Genomic DNA, 14,439 nt, shown 5'->3' with positions numbered 1-14,439 from the left:
AGAGATCTCTTTCCCTCTCTCTTGCCATGCACGTGCAGACGTTGAGAAAACTGCCGTCTGGGGACCAGGAAGTGGGCTCTCACCGGAAACTGAACGGTATGGTGTTTTGTCGTGGCAGTCGGAGCAGACCGTCAAAACTACAAAATCGTACAAACTTCAAAAGACGAAGGGAAATTCTAGAGGCAGGTTTGTGAGGATTACTCTTCTGATCCCGCCGGGATGCGGTTCCATCACCCCGGGCCATTAATAGTGGGTTTGAAAATGTGAGGCAAACCAGGACTCAACTTGCTTTTCTATTTTCACTCCTAACCAAAAGATGGAAGCATTGTAAAAGGTCTGAAGATAGAGACTGAAGGAAAGTTTTCTTAGAATTTTGATCATTTCCTGTGTCACTGCTGTTCTGCGAATGCAGAATAGTCTCCTCTTGCATAGAAAATTAATTCCGAGAGGTAATTAGCTTATTTTTTCTGTAAAATGCTTAACCCACCTCTACGTATCCTAGCAATACAACCGAACGCTTGACAAGGAGTTGGAAAGCATGCATTTGAAGACTGAAGACAGTTTGAAGACTTGGTTCTCCACCTTTCTTCTGTGGACTTGGCCAAGTGCCCTGACCTCCCTGAACCTCAGTTTCCTTCTCTATAAAATATGGGCAAGACTCACCCTACTGAGTAGTGAGGATCAAGCAAAGAACGCGTATGACTGTGCATTTTTATTTGGCCTTAAAGGCGACTAGTATTAGAACCTCTCTTAGCAATCCTGAGATAGGTAACCCGCTAGATGTTCGTAAATTTACCCTGTTTGTGATTAGACTGTCATGTGGCCAGGCCAAGAGAAGTTCAAGAGCCGAAGGACGGTCCTTAATCCTAGACACACACCTGCCTCCAGCCCGGTGCTGAGAGGATGCCACGTTCAGGAGTCTGCCCCCAGGTGAGGGAATGGGCAGGTCCCCCAGGACAAATGGACTTGTTACATCAGCCAAGCAGCTACATCAGCATCACCTGGGAAGTTGATTAAAATGCATGTGCCTGGTTTCACCTGGCCCTGTCCCCAAGGGCTACTGAATCAGATTCTCTGTGAGTGGCCCCCAAACCTGCATTTTGAAGCGGGTTCCTCGAGTGATTTTTATGCACTCCTAAGTTGGGAAGAATGGTTCTGGCGGAGCCACTTCAGATATTATAGTCACTAACAGGTTACTGTCGATGTTGTCCCTAAGTTATAAGTGAACGTTGTGAATGGCTTGCTTTGAACAGCTTGCGGTGTAAATTTATTCCCCATAATACGCAGTATTCATACGCTGTTTATTGACCAAAAAAATTGGAGCTTATCATATATCATCAAGGATTAGTAGTTAGATTATGTAAACTATTCAAGTCATAGATGATCACATACTCATGTCCAATTAGGGTGATTTAAGAGGAACAATTGGAAACTCTTTTTTGCATGTATTCACTGAAGGTCAGTTACATAAAAGATCAGGAAAGTCCCACAGTGGTAGTTAGAGGATCTGGGCACAATCAGGACGGTTGCATTATGAGGTCTGATTCTTGGTTTGGTGCTTGTGGGTCTGATGCCAAGACGCACAGCCAATTAAATGGCAACGAGCTGTATTTTGCAATGAACGAGAGCAAAGGTTCACTTAAATTTAGCATTCTGACTTCATTAAAATCTTTTATGCCAGCACATAGAACATGCTGTGAAAAAGAAATCACAGAATGACATAAAACAACCCTTCTGTCATCTGGGAATCTATATTTAGAATCATTTCTAAATGGTTCTGCACCATCGGGACTGTGCGAAAGATTTTCCCTTTCGTTATGTTACTTTATGAACCAGAACCAAAAATCTAAGATGGCTAGTTTTAATATTTTTTGTTAACACCATATTGTTGGATGGTATAATGCCAGCAGCAAGAGAGATTGGGTAAAAACCTGTTGTCCGTATGCTGCGGGATGAATAATAATTTCCTGAGTGGAAACAAGGAAAGAGTGAGCCTCGAAAACTCTGAAATGTATGAAATATGCTGTCTCAGTGATGTCCGTTGAATGCAAGGACACAGCGCTGGCCATCAGATCCGGCACACCCTATAGGTGCCGTCCTCATGGGTCTTGTAAGGTAGGAGTCCCAGAACCCAATTATCTTGAGAAAGGCTCAATCAGGAAGCTTCTGGGTACAAACAGTGAGCACCATAATGTATTAATCATGACTTTCACTTTTCATTGATCACTTCCAAGCATCTGTATATTTATGTATATTTACTCATGTATATTTATCATCCTTTTCGCAAATGAAGGAGAAGGAAACTGGTCTCAACTAATCAATGGCAAAGTTGGGATTTGAACCCAGATCTGACCCCAAACCATTCCCCCGCTTTATTACACCACTTTGTTTCCTTTGTGCATGACTATGTGCAGCAGTTTGAACAGCAGCTCCCCACTGAAATTCAGATTCCTAGGCACCATCCGGACCAAGGGAACCCTGCACTCTGGTGGGCCTGGGAACATGCATTCTTGCAGGTTGGGCAGGCGATCCTCACCCATGGCAAACTTTGAGTGTTATTATTTTGGGGGGGGGGAATCCAGAAGAAGCCTGAGACACAGTAGCTGCCCTTCACGCTTCTGCAAACCAGCTGGAGAGAGCAGCTCCTGGGAAACCAAAGCAAAACCTGCCATTTACTTCTGCGCCGTTTGTAGCAAATTGTGAAATCCCAGGCTGTCTTCCACCTGGTGCTCAGTGTGCTTTTGAGCCGTCCCGCTTTGTGATCAGGTGGTATTTACTTGAGGAATCAAATCCTCGTATTAACAGAAGCAAAACATAATTAGGAAAATCTGTTATAAAAACCATTCTGCTTTCCAAGCCAAATATAAATTACTTTGGAGTAAGTCATGCCAGGAATCCCACTCCATTAGCTCATGTAATTAAGAGCGGCTGTCATGCCAATTACTGTCACTGTCTATTTTTATTAGTTGTTTAAATATGTGCCCCCCCACCATCTTTTACTCCCAATGTATGTCTAGTTTGGAAGAGTTGCTGGCAAAAGGTGATCTTATCCGTTTTTGTAGCGGATTTTGCTGCTGATTTTGGTGCCGTTGTCCTCTCACCTCCTCCATTCTTTGCGCTTCTCGGTGTGTTCCCTATCCAGAGGCTGACCCCCCTACGGACAGTGTCGCCGCCCGAGCTTCCTTGCCTTCTGGCCTCTGCTTTGGGTTTGGGCAACGGAAGAACCAGCGCGGGATAAAAGAGGAGAGGGGCGCCTGGGGGGCTCAGCTGGTTGAGCGTCTGACTCTCGATTTCAGCTCAGGTCATGATCTCATGGTGCCTGAGATCAAGCCCCGCGTCAGGCTCTGCACGTAGAGCCTGCTTGGGATTCTCTCCCTCTGCCCCTCTCCTGCTCGCTCTCTCTCAAAATAAATAAATAAAACTTGAAAAAGAGAGAAGGAAAAAAGGGAGGGAGGGGTGCCTTTAAGCCATGTCCTTCTCTGCTCTTCCTGGTTTCTTTTATGGCTACAGCTTCTAGCAGGGACCCCTCTTTCTGACTCTAACTCTCACTGCCTTAGATAGCAAGTGATCTAAGGGAGGTAGTGTCTTCCTGCTGTGGCTGGTCCCTGGGTGCCTCAATACCCTTGCTGGCTCTGTCCACTCTGCCCGAGTCTCTGTAAACAGGGTCTCATTTAAGGTATCCCTTGAGCATGGCCTTTTCCCTATACGTTCAGGTGTATCTATTTATAGTCACAGCTATGTGCTCACAAAGAGGTCCGGTCTATCCCAATTACTGGCTTAACTGGAAATACAATTCCTGTGTGAACTCTTGGATTCACTTTAAAACACACACACACACACACACACACACACAAATATATACAGCTGACCTTGAACAATGAATGCAGGATGTGACAGCACGAAACCCCCTCATGCAGTCAAAAATCGGCGGATAACTTTTGGCTCCCTTAAAACTCAACTAAGAATAGCCTTACTGATAACATAAACAACCGATTAACCTCTGTTTTGTACATGTCTTACCTACTGTCCTCTTACAATAACGTAAGCTAGAGGAAAGAAAATGATATTAAAAATCATAGGAGAAAATACATTTGCAGTATATTCTGTATAAAAATAAAATCCACGTAGGGGCGCCTGGGTGGCTCAGTCAGTTAAGCGTCTGACTTTGGCTCAGGTCATGATCTCGCGGTCCGTGAGTTCGAGCCCCGCGTCGGGCTGTGTGCTGACAGCTCGGAGCCTGGAGCCCGCTTCGGATTCTGTGTCTCCCTCTCTCTCTGCCTCTCCCCTGCTTATGCTCTCTCTCTGTCTCTCAAAAATAAATAAATGTAAAAAAAATTTTTTTAATAAAATAAAATAAAATCCACGTAGAAGTGGACTCCTGTAGTTCAAACCTGTGCTGTTCAAGGGTTAGCATGAAAAATACTAAAGGTGACTACCTAGCCTCACTCCTCCCCCCTTCCCGAGGCGGGAAGACTTCCTTGGTTCCATTGAGGAAATTGCCAGAGGTGGATTACAGGGAAAGGGAAAACATGAGCATCTAAGTGTAGCTTGGTGTAAAAGGAATTGCAGAGAGCAGAGTGAGGAAGACTGGGCGTCAGTCCTGGTGGGAGGAGGGGGAGGGGAGGTGGGGGAGGGGAGGGGAGGTGGGGGAGGGGAGAGGAGAAGCAGCAGGATGCCCTGATCTGTGGGGAGAACTGGCAAGGAGGATGTTAAGAGGCTTCCTGTGGATTATGCGGCCCAGTTATCAGCAACATTTCTTTTCAAGGCTGTGGGGTTTTAAACATGTCTGTGAGGGGCACCTGGGGGGCTCTGTTGTTGAAGTGTTCAACTCTCGGTTTCAGCTCAGGCCGTGACCTCAGGGTCATGAGATTCTCTCCCTCTACTGCTTGTGCACTCTCTCTCCAAACAAAAACAAGGGGCACCTGGGTGGCTCAGTCGGCTGAGCTTCCGACTTCAGCTCAGGTCATGATCTCACGGTTTGTGGGTTCGAGCCCCGTGTCGGGCTCTGTGCTGAGCGCTCGGAGCCTGGAGCCTGCTTTGGATTCTGCATCTCCCTCTCTCTCTGTTCTTCCCCCGCTTGCACTCTGTCTCTCTCTCTCTCTCAAACATAAATAAAGATTTTAAAAAATTAAAAACAAAAACAAAAAAGTGAGTTCTTTGACACTTCCCCCAACAGAAGGTGAAGCCTGGTTCTCTCCTGGAATGTGGGCTCGCCTCACCTGGAATGCAGCACAGCAATTCAGAACTTGGGCCATAGACTTTCCCACGCCACTGAGGTCCCAGCCGACAGCCAGCATCAGCCACCAGGCCTGTGAACGAATGAACTTCCAATGGGTCTGGCCCCCGGCCTTCAAGCTCACCCAGTAACAGTGATGGGAGCTGAGACCAGCTGTTTCCAACCAGCCCTGACCAAATTGCAGATTTGTGTGCAGAATGAGTGTTGTTCAAAGCCACTGGGTTTTGGGGTGCTGTGTGACATGGCAAGAGATGGCTGGCACAAAGTTTTTACAGTCAGATTTGGGCGTTTTAAACCGGCTTTCAGGTGGCCCTGTGTTTATCAGTAACAAGGAGATGATACAGAGAAATAGCAGATACTAGGATTTTTTTTTTTTTTTTTTTTCCTAAGGAGGCTTCTGAAAAGCCCTTCTTAGGGACGGTTGTGTATGTAACATTATGACAAACACTGGGTGCCCAACGCGTAGGCGGTGCTTCATCAATTGATATTTTGGATGAGCAAATAAGCCAGATGGGGAGTGGGATCCCAGAGGGGACACTTCAGTACCAATAGCCAGTAAGGGTGAGCTTTGATGCTTCTAAGGCACTTGTTTGGCTCAGGACCTGGATGAGTGGATGATGCAGGTTTGCGCTGCAGCTCATTGGCTCCGTTTACTAGAGAAGGGAGCCAGGAGACAGCTCCACAGTGTTATCTGTATGTAGGAAGGAAGGATAATGGGTTTAAAAGCTAGTACTGGAGTTTTTCAGAGACGAAACTACTTTTCTGTAGCAGAACGTCTTGCAGGATCATGCCTACTGTGAGGTGCTGACCCCCAAGGCATGGCCAGGATGGGCTTTGAACGAGTGCAGAACATGCTACCCAATAGGACAAAGCGGGAAGATCGTGGAGGGCAAGTGTGGGGGCAGGGGGTCCCGGGGCAAGGAGATCAGGGAAAAATTGCCGGTGGCCGGGTAGCTGAAGACTTGTAAGAACAAACCTGTCTAGGGCCGCCTGGGTGGCTCAGTGGGTTAAGTGCCCGACTCTTGATTTCGGCTCAGGTCACGATCTGACGGTTCGTGGGGTCGAGCCCTGCATCAGGTTCCATGCTGACAGAGTGGAACCTGCTTGGGATTCCCTTTCTCCCTCTCTCTCTGCCCTTCCCTGCTCTCTTTCTCTCTCTCTCAAAGTACATCAATGAACTTAAAAACAGAAAGAACAAACACGTCTCATAGTTATTTGTAAGTTGTTGGCCAGGATGTTCTGTGATGGACCAACCCTCCGTTGTCTTACATTTTCACTGAAATCCGTCTTACTTGTGGACTTGCAGCAGTGCTGTTTTGTAGAGCAAAGAAATCAGGGCAGCGTTCAGCATGGGACAGCAAAGGGTCAAAAAGCCAGATGTATGCAGGGAATACAGAGGTGGGACCAGAGACCACTGGAAGAAGTTCCCCAAGAATCCCCTTCTTTGGTGGTGACTCTCGAGATGCAAATACGTGTCTTTAGCCCTTCACAGTCTATTCAGAATTAATATTGTTCCATGTCAAGTCTAATGTCTAAAATTTGCAAGCATATAGCTTCATTTTCTACCCTCTTCTATTCTTTTTTTTTTTTTCAACGTTTTTTTATTTATTTATGGGACAGACAGAGACAGAGCATGAACGGGGGAGGGGCAGAGAGAGAGGGAGACTCAGAATCGGAAACAGGCTCCAGGCTCTGAGCTATCAGCCCAGAGCCTGACGCGGGGCTCGAACTCACGGACCGCGAGATCGTGACCTGGCTGAAGTTGGTCGCTTAACCGACTGCACCACCCAGGCGCCCCGACGCAGTCGTATTTTAAAGAAATTAAAAGAGAAGGAGGGTCTTTTCTATTTATCCACATATTATCACTTCCGATGCTTTATTTTCCTTCTTGAAGATCCGAGCTTCTACCTATTGTTATAACCCATCAGCCTGAAGAAATTCCTTTATCCTTTTTTTGGTGGTAGATCAGAGAGCAAAATTTTCTATTATCTGAAAATGACTTTATTTCACCTTAATGCTTTTTTTTTTAAGTTTACTTATTTGTTTTGTGAGAGACAGAGAGAACATGAGCAGGGGAGGAGCAGAGAGAGAGGGAGACAGAGAAGAATCCCAAGCAGGCTCTGTGCTGCCAGCACAGAGCCCAACTCATGGCTTGAACCCACAAAACTGTAAGATCATGACCTGAACTGAATCCAAGAGTAAGACACCTAACTGACTGAACCACCCAGGCACCCCTATTTCACCTTAATTCTTGAAGGATCTTCTCACAAGGACTAGAATTCTGGGTTGACTTTTTTTAAATGTCTTTCTCTGCTGAGATTTTATCTATGTATTTCAGGAATATTTTTCTTTTTAAAAAAAATTTTTTTATGTCTGTTTATTTTTGAGAGAGAGAGAGAGAGAGAGAGACCACAAGCAGGGAAGGGGCAGAGAGAGAGGGAGACACAGAATCCGAAGCAGGCTCCAGGCTCCGAGCTGTCAGCACAGAGCCCGACGTGGGGCTTGAACTCGGGAACAGGGAGATCATGGCCTGAGCTGAAGTCAGACGCTTAACCCACTGAGCCACCCAGGCACCTCTTAGGAGTATTTTTCCTGAGGTCCTTGGGTATAGTTTCATAGGTGCTTTAACATCTTTGCTAAATTTTTAAAATATTTATTTATTTATTTATTTATTTTGAGCAAGAGAGAGAGACAGAGTGCAAGTAGGGGAAGGGCAGAGAGAGAAGGAGACACAGAATCTGAAGCACGCTTCAGGCTCTGAGCTGTTAGCACAGAGACCGATGGAGGGCTCGAACTCACAGACCATGAGATCATGACCTGAGCTGAAGTCAGATGCTCAACCGACTGAGCCACCCAGGCGCCCCATTTTGTTTTGTTTTGTTTTGTTTGTTTGTTTGTTTTAGAAAAAGAGAGAGAGAGAGAGAGAGAGTGGGGGAGAGGAGCAGAGGGAGGGAGAAAGAGAGAGAGAAAGAAAGAATCTTAAGCAGGCTCCACACTCAGCCACCCAGGCGCCCCCCCTTTACTAATTCTAATTTATGGAATGGGATTGATCTCTGCTGCTTATCTTTTCTTTTGAGATAGGTCACGTATTGCAGATTCTTTTTATATAAATCCGTCTTGGAGAAGGTGCTGGACATTGTGAATGATAAATTGTGGATTCTCAGAATTCTATTCTGTTCCTCTGGGGAGTAGGACTGTTTCAGTTAGTTTTTGAGGCAGGTGGTGTGGCTAAACTCACTGCAAATTCTGTCCCTCCTGAGGTGTGGAATAACTTGACCAAAGTAACACAGCTAGCTTAAGAGTGAAATAGAGCTTTTTTAATTTTTTAATTTTTTTTTATTTTTGAGAGACAGAGTGAAACAAAGTGAGACTGGGGGAGGGGCAGAGAGAGAGGGAGACACAGGATTGGAAACAGGCTCCAGGCTCTGAGCTGTCAGCACAGAGCCCGACACGGGGCCCGAACCCACAGACTGTGAGCTCATGATCTGAGCCGAAGTCAGATGCTCAACCGACTGAGCCACCCAGGTGCCCCGTGAGTGAAATAGAGCTTTGACAGGGGATATATACTTTTCTCAATTTTCATCTAATGCTTAACAATTCTACCCTAGGGGCATCTGGGTGGCTCAGTTGGTTGGGAGTCTGGCTTTTGACTTTGGCTCAAGTAACAGTCTCATGGTTCACAGGATTGTGCCCCATGTTGGTCTATGTGCGCCAACAGCATGGAGCCTGCTTGGGATCCTCTCTCTCCACCTCTCTCTCTGCCCCTCCTCTGCTCGTGTGTGCACACGATCTCTGTCTCTGTCTCTGTCTCTCTCTCAAAATAAACAATTTAAAAACAAACGAACAAAAAGAATTCTACCCTAAAACAAGCACTCCCTTAGCTTTGATTTGGTTCTCTTTGATGGGAAACCAGAACTTACAATCCAGTCTGCAGTGAGTGTTATTTCCTATTACTCCTCTTTGCTTGCTACAGACGTGTACCTGAGAGATTTGAAGTGCCTCATTCCAGCTGTGGAAGCACGGTAGTCCTCCTGCTCTGGCGGATGGGGTCTTGGAGTCTTCATGGGCTCCTCAGATAGATGGAACATCCCTAGGGTTGCCAAATAAAATACAGGATACCCGGTTAAATTTTAATATCAGATTTTAAAAACCCTGGGTGGCTCAGTTGGTTCGGTGTCTGACTCTTGATTTCAGCTCAGGTCATGATCCCAGGGTCACGGGATCAAGCCCCACATCAGGCTCTGTGCTGAGCATGGAACCTGATTAAGATTCTCTCTCTCTCTCTCTCTCTCTCTCTCTCTTTCTCTCCCTCCCTCCCTTCCTGTGCCCTTCCCCAACTTGTGTGCCCTCTCTCTCTAACAAAAAAACCCATACATTTTTAGTGTGAATTATTTGAGACAGACTAACTGTAGAAATAAGTGAAGACCGATCAAATGAGAAAGACCAAGGCCATGTACTCAGAATTTGCTAGAGCGAGGGAGACAGCCACAGTCCCTGCCTTGCAGCAGAGCCTCAAAGACAGGCAGAGGAGTGGGGGAGCTCACAGGGGAAACGGGGAGTCTGCAGGTGTGCCCCGATGGGAGCCTGGGGCCCAGGGAAGCTTGGAGATGGGCTAACTAGAAGCGAGTGGCTATGGGACTGGTTGTGGGGGGCATATTTGGCTCTCTGTTTGGTCCTAAGTTGGAAGCAGGCACAAAAATTAGGGAAGCTCTCAGTTATTAATAGAATCCTGGCTATTTGGGCCAGTTGTTAGAGATGCTGTTGATCTCTGGGGGCTGGCTGGACTGTCACAAAGAGACTGCAGGCTGCCCCCCTGGGCCGGTGACTGTGGAGGACAGCTTGGCTTCCTGGCAGCTTGCGGGTCAGAGTTCTAGTTCTATGTATGGTCTGACCACTGTCTGTATATTCAGCCTCTCGTTATATTATTCGGGACACACGTACGCTAAGTATCTCTTCAGACAGTGTCTCTGAGCACTCAGGAGTATCAGCCCAAAAGCACAGAGTAGAAACAGGAGAGGCCGGCGGGCACTCTGGTTGGAGTGGAGCTGGTGGAGCAGGTACGTTGGTGCCCCACCATGACACGCTGGCCGCCAGAGTTGTCTTGGCTGCCCGGACCAGAAGAGCTGAGGCATTAACACCTCCAGAGGCGGCCCTTCACCGAGGCTCATGGGAGCTGGGGTGAAAGCCCCCAGCTCTCTCCTCTGGTGGGATGATGCAGGCGTGGGGCCCACAGAATAAGCCCCACCTGGCCGCAGGGGCTGCCTGCTCCCACGGCGTCCTTCATTGGCTTCTTTCCCTTCTTGGTCTTAATTCCCTACTTTGTCACAAAGACTGTTTCTGGGGAACCCAGACTAATAAGACAGGTGGAGATTAGCGGACCCCAAATGAAGCTCTTGGAAGTGTTAGACGTAGGACATACTGAGCGAGGGCTAGGACCGTGGGCCAAGCAGAGACAAGAAGCAGCAGAGTGGTGAATATGGTGGCTGGCATCCCATGGCATCTCAGGACTGGGGCCCCGGGGCTGACCCTGGGCTCACACGGGGCTCGGACCCCGACGGCCGTTCCTGCTCCCTCCAGGCACGGCTGTGAAACCTCCTCGCTTTCCAGACACCCTGGTGCCAGACCCCATCCCCTGAGGTGACCCCCACATCTTTGTCCCTTGAAACAGGAGGAGCCTAACTGGCCTGGTGGTATTTCTGCAGAAGTGTGGGGAGAGCCTCCTTCCAGGTCTGCTGCTTTTGGCTGTTGTTTTTGGGTGTCAGAAAGTGTGTCCTTATCTTCCCCAGAAGGAATAACTTTCTCAGGGGAAGTGTGGTACGGGAGTTATTCACTTCCGGGGATGATTCTGCCCCTCCCCCGTCACCCACTGGGACATTTAGCAGCGTTGGGGAGGGGGCGGGGTGTCCTGGCATCTGGAGGGCAGAGGCCAGGGATGCTGCTAAACACCTACAACGCCCAGGACGGCCCCACAACATTGATTTGGCCCCAAGTGTCAGTGCTGCCACGGCTGAGAAACTGCTCTAGGGTGAGCAGCCCTTATCTTTTTTTTTTTAAGTTCATTTATTTTTGAGAGGGAGACAGAGACAGCATGAGTGGGAGAGGGGCAGGGAGAGAGGGAGACGCAGAATCCCAAGTAGGATCTGCGCTGCCAGCACAGAGCCCCATGTGGGGCTTGAACGCACGAACCATGAGATCATGACCTGAGCTGAAACCAAGAGTCAGATGCTCAACTGACTGAGCCACCCAGGCACCCCCCCCCCCGCCATCTTTATTTTTAGTTCCAGATGGGCTGGTTCCCCTAGGAGGTAGCCTGCAAACGGGGGCTTGTTGGCACCAGGTCTGCTTTGTCCAGGCCATCCAGGGCCGAGCGGGTTCGGGAAAAGTGTGGGAGGACCAAGAGAAAGGGTGAGCGGGCTGGTGTGGACGCAGCCTCGCTGGCACCGGGCGCCGGAACACGGGCACGGGCCCCACGCCACTGCTGACGGGCCCAGGCCACTAGCTCTCCTGTCCCAGGTGTCACGGACACGTGTGGCCCTGGGAGTGACCAGGCCAAAGCCATGCGGTTCGTCAGATCCGGAGCCAGGACCTGGCCCAAGAACCCGGGATCGAAGGAGTCACCGGGAGAAGCGGTCGTGAGGGGCAAAAACTCGGCAGCTTCCACACAAGTGGGCTTTCTGGCAGCTGAGGCTGAAATGGAAACACGAAGACCTACCCTGCTTTTGTCAGATCATCACTCCGGCTACAGCAGACGTTCGTTGAGGGTTCGCACGTAGCCACGGTTGATTCGTCACGGTTAGGTCTCTCCGCCCTCACGACGACAGCCCGAGTGCATGACATCACTCTCTTTTTGCAGGTGGGGAAAAGGAGGCGATGCCAGGTGAAGCGCGTAGTCACGGTCATGCGGTGGGGCGGCAGTGGGACTAGCAGTGTGACCCCAGAGCCCGAGATCCTCACCACCGTGGTAATGGCCTTTCTAAGTGCTAAGTCGCAAACTGTTTCCCCAGCTAACTCCTGGAGGAAATTCAGAGCACGGGTCTGTTGTCCACACACCTCTTACCACGTGGTAATATAGCTGTTAGCCCGCAAACGTGCCTCTGCTCAAAGCTGGGAGCACTGCCTTATTCTTTGGGGGTCCTCCCAGCCTGGCATGGAGCCTGGCCCATTGGGGGCACATGCAGGCACTCTGGCTCCAGAGTCTGTGCTCTTAGCCACTGCCCATACCGCAAGCTGGTTTGTAAAATAACCGAAGCAAGACAAACCGTGTCTGGGGATATGCTCAAAATTAGACGTGAACATTCTATTGACATCCCATGCACTAAAACATGACTCCACAGAATTCCAAGGACAGCCTCTCCTGCCTGCCTCTCCACCCCTTCCCTCTCCTCCCCGGGGCCCCTGCTGGGGCCGCAGTTTGGAGCACTGCCGACCATCACTCCTCCTGGCATCCGTGGGCAGTGCTCACACCCCCCCCACCCCCCTGCCCCCCCTGCTCCGAAGGCCGGGGCCGGGCAGAGGCAAGACCGGCGCTGGGGCGCTACATTCAGGTGGTGCAAGTTCAGGTGGCCACCTGAGAGTGAATGCCCCTGACCTTTTACTCCCAGGAGCCTCACTTGCTCTACTCTGTCCTTGACCTGCCTCAACACATGAGTAGCACGTCACTGTCTGCTTGAGTCCCTGTGGCCCCCCAGTGCCTGCAGGATGAAGCATGGGCTGTGACTCATTCACTTGGTTAGGGAAGGAGGAAGAAGCCAAATGAGAGAGAAACAGAAGGGCTGGAGCAGTCTTCCATGGGACGGGGCGATCCAGAACGGCACAGGCTATGCGGCCACTGGGACTGCCAACATGTCCCAGATGGAAAGGAGGGCGGCCCTGTGAGGTATGGCTGGGTGCCCACACAGGGACGTCCTCGTGTCCTTGAGGCCTGTTCCACTGGCTTAGGCAGTCTGAGTGACTCTGGTCTGTGTAGCCAAAGCAATCCAACCAGAGCCCTGGCCTCAACTAGCCCTTCCTTGACTTCATCTAGCTCAACTGGCCCCAGCCAGCCCCGTTCTCAAGGCTTCCCTACCCCCCCCCCCCCCGGCTTGCTTGTCTAGTCATTCTCTTGCCCAGATGTTGGAGGCCTTTACCCACCACCTTCTAGGACATTCCTATAGTCCCAAGAAGCCCAGCTCAGCAACCTCCCTGATTGCGGCCTGCTTCCCCAGTGTGCTCTCTCCAGAGCCCTCCCATACCACTGTCTGGTCTCCTAGAAAGAGGGAGAGGCTAATGTTAATGTTCAGTGAAACCCACACCAGGGCGGGCCAAGTCTCTGCAGAGCTGAGCTCACGAATCTGCACAACTGCACCATGCAGATGGCGTCCTTCTCCCCATTTTATGGACAAGGAAACCGAGGTTCAGAAAGGCTAAGGCCCAGTATGAGATTATATTTTTAGGAAACGGAAGACATTTAAACTCCATTCTGTCTGACCACCCCTCCCCCTTGAGGTCCCCTTTAACAGGCGTGCTGACCCCCGAGGCCCTGCACATGCCACCAACACCTATGTGGCTGAGGGAACGAAGGCAGGCCATGAGCTGTGCACACGTAGCATGTAAGCACTCACAGATGAGTCTGCGGTGACCTGAGAAGAGGGGTCTCAATCAGCAAAGAACAGGAAACAACCTGCCAGTGTCGTTCCGCAGCAGTGCAGATTTTCCAAAATGAGATCTTTTTGGGTGGGAGATGTCCCTCTTAGACTGTGGGTGCGGTTGTCTGTGGGGGTGAGACCAGGCATTTGCATTATAAAGGTCTCTTTCCATTGCGTTTGCTGCCTTGCAGAAGCCTCCCAGGCCTTCAGATGGCTGGATCTCCATGGAAATTAGTTTGCAGAGAGAAAGGAGCTATTTTAAGGACCAGCGAAGATGAGGACCTGTAGGCTGGGGTTAGGGAAGGTAGCTGTGGGAGAGAGCTTTTCTGAATGACTCACTAACTTCCCTCTTATCGAGGTGGAAAAAAATGGCATGGAAAAAGAACGGAAACCCAGGAACAAGGAGGAGCAGTGTGGCTGACCCCCTCCCCGCCAGGGGGGTCGGGAAGGGGGGTTGGCACGGAGCTGAAGCAGGTGCCCCCCAGGCCGCGCTGGGGGTGGCGATGCTGGGTGTGAACTGCCATTAGAGAATATCCATTGTGATTATACCTTCCCGTCAGCATAAACTCTGCCATTTGA

This window comes from Puma concolor, chromosome C1 (assembly GCF_028749965.1).
Source record: "Puma concolor isolate L17-30 chromosome C1, mPumCon1.1.hap2, whole genome shotgun sequence".
In the NCBI taxonomy this organism is placed as follows: domain Eukaryota; kingdom Metazoa; phylum Chordata; class Mammalia; order Carnivora; family Felidae; genus Puma; species Puma concolor.
The sequence above is the reverse complement of the archived record's forward strand: the minus strand, read 5'-3'. Positions refer to the sequence as shown.